The sequence below is a fragment of the Eulemur rufifrons genome, chromosome 6, assembly GCF_041146395.1.
Source record: "Eulemur rufifrons isolate Redbay chromosome 6, OSU_ERuf_1, whole genome shotgun sequence".
NCBI lineage: Eukaryota > Metazoa > Chordata > Mammalia > Primates > Lemuridae > Eulemur > Eulemur rufifrons.
The window spans coordinates 58,043,200-58,053,782 of NC_090988.1; positions in this window are offsets into that span (position 1 = coordinate 58,043,200).

Below are 10,583 nucleotides of genomic sequence, written 5' to 3' on the forward strand. Positions count from 1 at the left end.
TTGCTGTATCCACTGCCACTGTCAGAAAAAAACAAAAAAGTCATTGTCTGCTGACAACCGCAACCTCAGCAAGGTGATCAAGGTTAACACCAAGAATGATAAGTCATGTCAAAAGCATGTATCTTTGATATGATGTAATGAAAATGCCACTCTATCTCTGTGACCTTCATCTCCAAAACCTATAACTCGAGTCTAATCATGAGAAAAACATCATACAAATCCCAATAGAAGGAAATCCTACAAAATACCTAACCAGTACTCATTAAACTTTCAAGGTCATCAAACTCAAAGTCTGAGAAACTGTCACAGCCAAAAAGAGCCTAAAGAGACATCACAACTAAATGTAATGTGGTATGCTGGATGAAATCCTGGATCAGAAAAAAGACAAAAGGTAAAAAACAAAACAAATAAAATAACTAACTAATGAAATGTTAATAAAGTATTATGGACTTCAGTTAAAAATATGGTATCAATGTTATTGTCTTAATTCTAACAAATGTGCCACAATAACATAAGATGTCAATATAAGGAAAAACTGGTTGCAGGGTATATGCGAATTTTATACTATCTTTTCAATTTTTCTGTAAATCTAAAACAGCTCTTAAAAATAAAATCTATTTTTTTTTAAAAAACTAAACTGCATCCTTGTTTTTCATGTCACTAGCTCGTAACTCAAAGTCTAGACTGGGTTTATCTAACTGACTGAGTTCAAGTTACATGCTGTGCCCTAGCTGCAACAGAGACAAAGAAAGTGAATTTGGGGTGTATTGAGCCTCTACCGAAAGGGGCAGTCTCTAACTCCCTCCAAGATTCACATAAGACTATATGCACAGAAAAAGTATTCAGATGATTAGAAGCTCAAAATTGACAAATGTTCATTACACATAACCTACAAACCCAAATCATCCTCATTAATGTCTTGATTACCTAAAAATTTCAGATTTACCGGTGCAATTCATTATCCATACAATATTCTGAGGATGTGTAAAATGCAAAATATTGAGTAATGAAATACAACAACTTTGCCCAGGAAATGCTTCTGTAGGTGATAAGGCTGTCCTATTTTGGTTGTGTTTATTAGTATATTTCTAATGCCTAGTACACTATCTGCCACATATTATAATAGCCCACCAATAAAAATTTGCTGAATGAATGAATAAGTGTCTAAGGAAAACTGTTGGCTTAAGTCAGGTTATGTTTTCTATCTTTTCCTAAACATAGGTTGAGTATCCCTTATTCAAAATGCTTGGGACCAGAAGTGTTTTGAATTTTGGAATATTTTCATATACATAATAAAATAGGTAACTTGGGATGGAACCCAGCTTTAAATACAACACTCATTTATGTTTTATATATACCTTATCACATAGCCTGAAGGTAATTTTATACAATATTTTAAATAATGTTGTGCTTAAAACAAAGTTTGTGTACATTGAACCATCCTAGAGCAAAGGTGTCACTATCTCGGCCACCCATGTATACAATCTGTGGTTGTTTGGCATCACCATCATTCCTGACTCTGAATTTATATGCTACTAATAAACAGTAATTTTCTTATATTTATTCACACATAAATACTTAACAGTAAAAATAGGACATACATTAATACAGTGAAAAATGGTTTAGGGTAAGTAAGCAATCCAGTAGCATCAGCAGAATATGTGGGAACTCCAAACAAACTGTGTTGTTTGCCTGTGTCTTGACTGCAATCTGTCACATGAAGTTAGGTGTGGAATTTTCCTCTTGGGGCATTATGTCAATGCTCAAAGTTTTGGATTTTGGAGCATTTAGGATTTGGGATGTTCAAATTAGGTATGCTCTATCTTTAGATACAGATAGATTCTAATCTAGAGGAGCTGGGTTTTATGACGACAGAAGGGAATGGAGTTTGTAGCAAATAATTCTATACATCTTAAGGATCTAGTCCCACATGACTTCAGGGTCCTTTGCCTTCCTGTAGCCATGGGCTCTCTTACCCCTCTGCCTTGCCTTTTGCCATGGGAGGACCCAGCATTCCGCCCCTCCAGAGAATGCAGCAATAAGGCACCATGTTGGAAGGGTAGAGTAGCCCTCACCAGACAACTGAACCTGCCAGTGCCTCAATTTTAAACTTCCCAGCCTCCAGAAATGTGAGAAATAAATTTCTGTTGTTTATAAGTGACCTGGTCTCAGGTACTTTGTTACAGCAGCACAAAGACAAAAATATTGAGAGAAACCTTATAAAGTAGTGCCACTAAAAAATAGCTGGACTGGCAGTGAAGTGACTGCAACCTGAAAATAACCCTTGTTCGATTAGTGAGCAGTGTGCAGCCTTCAGTGGACCTTTGAAGACACCTGGTCAGAAATATCATGTCTATGAGAGGAAGGCTGTCATTCTCCCTCGTATTTTGTACCTTTTCCATTTCCCTGCCTCTTAATTGGCTGTATATCATGCTTGAGCCTGTTTGCTGGCAACACTTGCAAGTTAAAATTTTTATTTTGCTTAGCTAGTTAAATATGACTTTTATAAAGATCAGTCCCCTCACAAATGATTCATGGCATACAGCAATTTTAGAAAATATCATTCCATAATTCTGTCATATCTTACTAAAGGCCATCTAAATCTTGAAACATTTGAGTGGGCAGAAGTGGAAAAAGTATGAAGAGCTAGGAGCTTGAAGCCTAATATTGCTATCTTCGTTTTAATAAATTTTGGGATGATAATCATCTCAGTTGTGGTGATGAGTAAATGAGATGACATCTATAATTTGTTTATGATTGATAGGAAGAACAAACTAGCTTGGCCAAAAAAAAAAAAAAAAAAAGGAAAAATATAGTCGCTATCTTGTTTTCCCTTAGTTAACTCCTGGTCTAGAATTTAAAGCTCTCTCTGGGAGGCTTTTCCTGACTTAACTAGTTTGGGTTCTTTTTTCTGTGCTCTTACAGCACTGCCTACATGCCTCTATTCAAGCACTAATCATATTATAATGTAATTAATACCACTGAGCATTCTCTCCTTTGTGACACACACTTGCCTTCCTTCTGTGCCTTCATACCCACCAGATTTCCTCTTACCTCTTAGGCTGATCCTCTTCATTATTTTGTAAGCCCATTTTCCTGACCCAACCAATGATGTCCGTGTTACTGGGGCAATCCAGCACATCTCCTTATACTCTATTCTCTTTCTCTCTCTGTGCAATCTCATTCCAACTCATAGCATCAATTATCATCTACCCAGATTGACGTAAATTTTACAAGTCTAGCTCCAGATATCTCTAAATTCTAGACGCCTATATCCAAATATTTAAATGACAAACCTCTTGAACATCACAAAGTATCACATACCCAACAAACCAAAATTGAACTCATGATCTGCAAGATCTTTTACCTCTACGCAAAACTGAATGAATGAATCAGTGAACCAATAAATAAATGAAGACACTGCAACATACAAGACGATATCTTGTCGAAATTATGTCATTGTTTTTTGAGTCCAGGCAAACGTCCGGGGGCGGAGGTAGGGGTAGGGCAGAAAGTAAGGAAGGTTTTGGCCAGTTTTCCTGGATGAGATGTGGGAAGAGCCGGAAGCTTGATGCTTTTTTGCCCCCAACCCACAGGAAGTGAGGTGTGAGTCTGGTCAGAGCTCCAAGGTTGCAGTCTACGGGTTGAGTGGGCCTGGGGAAAGAGGCGGGGCCTGAGGAAAGGGGCGGAGCTGGGGAAGGCCCCGTACAGACCGGGGTCGCGGGGGCTTCTGGGGGTTCTTCTAGGGCTCGTGCGCGTGCGCGAGAGTACGCCCTGGCAATTTAGGAGACCGCAGCTAGTGCAATGGCCGGCAAGGTTGGGGTATTTAGTTGTTGCGCAGTTACCAACGCCAGCCGTCTTCACTCTCCAGGACGGCGATTTCCGCGGCTCCTGTTGGAATTGGCACCAGGGCGGGAGTGACTGAACGAAGCCTTGGATAGGAGTCGTGCTTGCAGGTATCACCTGGGTCAGTGGGCGGTGGGGACGCGGGTGTGTGGAATTGGAATTCACGTTTCAGGGCGTCCACGCGGAACGTGCAGCTCCCCTCAGCTTGTTTGCAGTTATTCCAACCCGGTCCCTGCCTGAGAACCTGGAGGGAGGGCGCGAGCTGACGAAGAGGCATGGGAACGTGGGTTGCGGAAGGAAGCTAGATGTGCGAGAGAGAGCGGAGATAGACGGCTAGGAGTGGGAAACAAGACGGCTGGGTTTTAGGTCGGGTTGTGCTAAACCTGGGGTTTAATTTCACCCTCGTCCCCTCTTCTATTCTGTAGCGAGGGCAGTCTCCAGGTGCGTAACTTGCTTAATATATCATGATCAGCTGTTTTTGGAATGTCTGGTATTGATGGTCTTAAGAAAATACCAGGTGTGATGGGATCAATAAACTGGGAAAGAAAATGGAGTTTTCTTTTAATTAATTCCATCTTGCCATTCTTTCTCTATCATTCCTGGCCACCACCCTCGCCCCGCCCAAAAAAAAACATTAAAACTTCCAGGTATCGCACTTATTTCAGACACTCATTTGCAAACTGCTTTCTGTTCCTTTTTATCTGAGCTAGTCTCCATGGTCTTTTTACAAGCTGCTGACCTATCTTTGACCTATTCGATTAAAGACAACCTTCTTCACAGACAGATACTAACCTTTTCCCATAATTAGCCGCTGTTCGAGTTCCTTGAGGCCAAAGAATCCTTAGAGCCTTTGCCACCTGGTTATATTAATCTAATTAATTAATGCTCAGTTGCGAGGTCCTGATCTCTCCCTTACCTTGGCAATGGCTCATTGTCTTAACTCTATGCTGAGTACCGCCCTTATCCTCAGAGGTGTCTGTTAAGGACTATGGAGTTTAAACTTAATTAACTGTTTTTGGTTTTGCATCACTTACCACTTAAGCTAATTGCAATCGTACCAGTCCTTGGACCTTGAATCTTCAAAACTGTTCCTCCTCGGCAATCTTAAGTGCAAGCATATCATCCTGAGCATCTATACCTTTCCTAGCTCTGTAATTATTTACACTGAATACTTCATTAATTTATGTTTTTAACCTATAAATCGTCCCCAGTATATTTCGTTGCTTTTTTTCACTTCCTGAGTTGAATGTTAAATTCATCTCATTCTTTAGTTATGTGTGCGGCTTTGTCATTGCATAGCAGTAGAGCTTGAGCTGTGCTATGTAGATTATGATGTGCAATATTTTTATTGTTTTTAGGTATTTTGCAGTTGTGCTTTTGATTCTCTTTTGTCTGGTTATTTTTTAGAAGCAAAATTTAAATTTCAAAGTACTTGGAATTGTTTTTTCTATGTTTGGTGTTAATTTCTAGTTTTGCATTCTGGTAGTAAATGTGGTATCCACTATTCTTGTTTACTTTTTTTTTTACTGAAGATTTTCTTTTTACTAGCCTAATAGCAGCTTTTGTAAACATTCCTATAGGTACTTGAATAGAAACTACGTTCTATCTGGTTTATATACCTATTAGACTGATCATTTATATACACCATACTATTATTTAATTTACTTTATTAAGGACTTACAAAGTTGACTAATATCCCATTTCTATTGTACCATTGATTTCATTTCTTGCTTTCTGAGAGTTTTGTTAAAAACGTTTCAAGTATATTTGATACATTTAATTACAATTATTTGAGTTATTCTCTTATTTAATGTTTTTTGTCTAATTTAATGCATTTGTGCTTTTAATTCATTATAATTTTAATTCAGTATACCCCTGTATATTTCTTGTTTATATTTGCCTGTTTTGTTTAACCATCCTTTTACTTTCAACTTTGAAGTTCTTTCCTTTTGGATGTCTCCTGAGTGTTTATGTAGTTGAGTTTAAATTTTTACACAATATATTTATTGTTACAACGGATACACTTATTATTTCTACTCTTTTTTTTAATGCTTGCTTGTTTTTTTGATTTGCTTTGTTTTGATTTTGACAGATGGCCTGTGAGCTTTTTTTTTCCTTTCTCCATTTGTGTTAATTTAAAAAGTATCTGTGCCCATACATAGTTCATTCTTTTGCTGGGACCCAATGACACCTCTTCGGGACTTTTCCACCAGTCATATTTTAAATTTAAGAGATCTTTCTTGTTTGCTGATTTTTTTTTTTTTTCCATTGTGCTTGTTTGGTGTGTTTTGTTTTAATTGGGTTTGTGTTTAGAGGTGGTTCCAATTTATTTTCTGTGCTGAGTGGGACCACAAATCCTCCAAGTAGGCCTTTCATCTAGGGAACACTTCACTGGGCTAGGTGCCACCTGTTTGTAGCTTTTTTGTTTGTGTATCCTCATGGGGTGAGGGCTGCATGGTATATTTTTAGAGCAGGTAGAGAAGGATCTGTATGGAAGTTGTTGGTGATTTGAAAAAAAAAATACAATTAATTGCATAAACCACAGGTAGAGCTGACAAGGCCAGATCAAGAGGGTCAAGAATGTCAACAGGTGTGGCAGGTTTCCATCTGTTTAATTAATTGTAGGCCTCAGCAGTTGCAAATAGGGAGAAAGATGGACTTTTTTTCAGGGTCTGAGGAGATGTCAGGGAGTACCCAAGAGTGATTCATTGCAGGAAGGACTTGTTTCATGACAACTGGAAGCAATTTCCTATCCAATGAGACCCAGGAAGGGTACCACTGTTCTTTCCCTCTCCTGGCCATGGCAACCTGGATGGGATCTTTCAAGCCAGAAGGCAGCGGCCTCTGTGGCTTTACATTTGCTGTGAGAAATCCTTTTAGGAGCTTGCATTCACAGGGCCAAATAAAAATAAAAAATTTCTAAATAAGTTGAATAAAGTTACAGGACAATTGAAGATAGTACAGCAGAGAGTGTCTATAATACTGCACACTCATTTCTCTTACTAGTAACATTTTATATTAGTCTAGTACATTTGTTACAGTTAATGAAATATTATTACATTAACTAAAGTTCATACTTTATTCAGATTTCTTTAGTTTTTACCTGATGTCTCTTTTAATGATCAGGATTCCCATCCAGGGTACCACATTACTTTTAGTTGCCATGTCTCCTTAGGCTTCTGTTGGTTGTGACAGTTTCTCAGATATTCCCTGTTTTTGATGGTAATGACAGTTTTGAGGGAGAATCGGTCAAGTACTTTAGAAGGCCCATCTGTTGGAATTTGTCTGATGTTTTTCCTCGTGATTAGATTGGGGTTGTGGGTTTGGAGCAGGAAGATCGCAGAAGTAAAATGCCATTTTCACCACATTGTCTCAAGACTATGTACTATCAACATGACTTATCACTGTTGATGTAATCTTGATCACCTAGCTGCGATAGTGTGTTTGTCAGGTTTTTCCACTGTTAATTTACTCTGTTTCCTGTCCCATACTATACTCTTTGGAAGGAAATTCCTATGCTGAACCCATATTCAAGGGATGGAGTTATGCTCTGCCTCCTGGACAGCTGAGTATCTGTATGAATTATTTGGAATTCTTCTGCATAGGAGATTTGTCTCTTCTCCCTCATTTATTTATTCAATAAGCTATTATTTGTATCAGTATGGCTCATGGGTATTTATAGTTTGAGTTATAATTTAATATTACTTTATTCTGTTGCTTATATTGTTCCAGCTTTTGGCCATCGGGAGCTCTGTATGCCTTTGACATGTTCCAATAAGTGTTTTGGTTTTGTTTTATTTTTAAGCACTTCTTTGCTTCTGGCACTATGAGATGCTCCATGCTCATCTTGTTTAAGACCAGTCTTAGAATCAGCCATTTCTCCAAGAAGTCCTCCTCCTCACTGGAGAATGATATTAGAAACCAAGATGTGGGAGCTGGGTGTTCTATTGCTGCTGAGGTGTTCTTGCTTCTTGATCTGATTAGCTGACAGAGCAAGGAAATAAGTGTTTATACAAATCTGTGTATATGCACATCTGTAAATATTTCTGTATGAAACCATGTTCGTATAAATTAAGCTAAACGCAAGTTCATAATTATGTCTCCAACTCTAGTCCATTACTACATGGATCATTCTAGCCTAAAATTTCCCTTGGTTATCTGTAAACTCCTACTTAAATATTGAGAAACCTACCTCTCACTATCTGCCTTCTATTTATTTGTTCAATTCTAGTATACATTTATAGCAGTATCAGAATTGTTAACCTGTACTCTCATGGGGAATCATTTTATCAACTACAGTACAGTGCTATTGTACATTTTCTTTGCCTTTAGTCTTACAGATTCCACCCATTTCCAAACTTTTTTAAACAAAGTCATATTCTGAAATGTTCTTTTGCCCCAACTTTTAAGAATTGTGCTTTTTCTCCTTCTACTAAACTGTCTTTTCATAGGTCCCCACTCTGCACTAATCCTTATTTGAATGTTGAATGATCTGTTCACGTAGGCATTGCCAGTAGACAGGGTCACACAAAGTTATGGTCAATATATAAGATCTACAATATTGTGACATACATGTGTGCATATGATTGAGTGCTCACTATGTGCCAAGAAGTAAGATGAGAACTCTTTCAATCTCTATAATTCAATGAGATATTGTCATATCCATTTTACAGTTGAGAATTCAAATTTGGGTTAAAATAATTTGCTCAGGTTTATACATGTAGTAACTTTTAATATTACAGCTGGGATTTAAACTCATGTTGTTATGACTCCAAAGTGTGTATTCTTATCTGCTATATATTGCCTGTCAGCAGAGTTTCTCAACCTTGGAATTATTGACATTTGGGAAATGGATAATTCTTTACTGTAGGGCGCTATCTTGTTTAGGGTATTTAGCAGCATTCTTAGCCTCCACATGCTAGATGCCAGTAACAACCCCCTGCTGTGACAACAAAACTGTCTCCTAACATTGACAGATTTCCCCTGGTGGCAAAAATCTCTCCTGGTTGAGAACCACTGGCCTAGAGGCTTATAATAAAAATGACCTGATGGGGATAAGACCACTGAGGCTTAGGGACCCCATTTCTGAGGCTGTGGGAGGAGAGGAGGTGAAGGAATGTTGCCTAAGCAGGAACCGGAGATAAGAGCAGAAGTTAACTGCCTAGTTGGGGGACATTCCAGCGATCTGGGAGTACAGCAAAACAGACTCCCACCTTAAAGCCTGAGGGGCCTCATGCCTAAAAAGCTGCCAAGCGGCTTGACATGAAAGCCACCCATGGCTGTAAAGGAAGATTGCAAAATGTCAGCCTGGGTAAGGGATCCCAGGCTCCAACTCTTAAAAAACACCAGGTTGAGTTCCTTCCCTCTGCTTTCTCAGTAGAATACCTCAGTTAATGGGGAGCTAACCTCCCAATAAGAAGTACTAATCTCTTTGTTCCTCAATCAAATGGGCCACAGCTGCTGAGTTCAGAGATATTATCTATAAAGGCATAGTTGTGCTTAGTAACGAGCTATGTGTTCCCACCTCTATAGATAAAAGAGTAATTAGCTAAGACATCTTGTGACTATTAGGGGAGACTTGAAACTTCTACACATTGTAACCCATGAGCTTTCCACGTGAACTCATTGTAATCTATAGCATGAAAAAGAATAAAAATGGGTGCTAGATTTCATTCAGTGCCACCTGGCTCACAGGAATGCTGGTGGTCCCCTGATCTTCCCCACACCCTTTCACCTTACTTTTTGTACCCGTGTCTTTGTCTCTGCCATCTCTTGCAGCGCACACTCCCCAGGGACCCAGTTATGTTGGGGGCATCGCAAACCCCCATAATGACCCCTGAATAGCAAATTGGGTCTAGACTGGGAGAACTATAAATCACATAGCAGACTGTATCTGGACTTCCCTGAATGTAGTGACTCCTGTAATTTTTCAGGCTCTTTGGGCTAACCCTACAAGCTATGCTCAGTTATCACAAAGAGATATTGGCTCCTATGGGAAGGCTTTTCAGTCAGGGTGATTCCTGTACCACCTGTATGTGTCTCCTATCCCTGTACTTGAGCTGTACTCTGCAAAGACTCTCACTGAAGAAAAATGCCTATTACTTCTCTGCTACCATGCTGTGCTTTTGCCTTCTGAGTAAACTGGTGCCAAATATGACCTATGGTAATCTGTGAGTCTAAGTATTCAGTTGTGCCTAAGATCCCCTGGTGAGCATTGCATACTGGCCAATAGTAAATCCTAACAAATGGAAATTTTTAATTATTGTGGTCTGAGAATGTACTTTTTGATTTATGCCTAATAATGAAATAGTTCATGGATATCCTAATGTATTTTTAATAATTGTCTCTTACCTTAATTTCTAGTGCTATTGCCAGTTTTACTCATTTTATAGAAATTTATTGGTATTTTAATGACAACTGGGGAAAATGTTTTTCAGGCATATCTAGTCTGAAGCCTTAATAACCTGAATATCCTTTCTGAAGATTTGTTTTGCTTAGTTTTAAAGCATAAGTGGCTTTTAACTGATAACAGAAGAAATCTAATTGCAATTAAAGTATGAAGTTTTTTAAATCAAAGGATTATTTCCTTTATCATTTGTTTTGGGATGTCTATTTGTGTTTGTTTCTGTGTCTTTTGGGGGGAAGAGAAAACATTTTTCTCTTCCAAGATAAAAACACAAAAATAGAATGAATTCATATTCATTTTTCTTAAGCAATTTTAATAATATTATTTATAT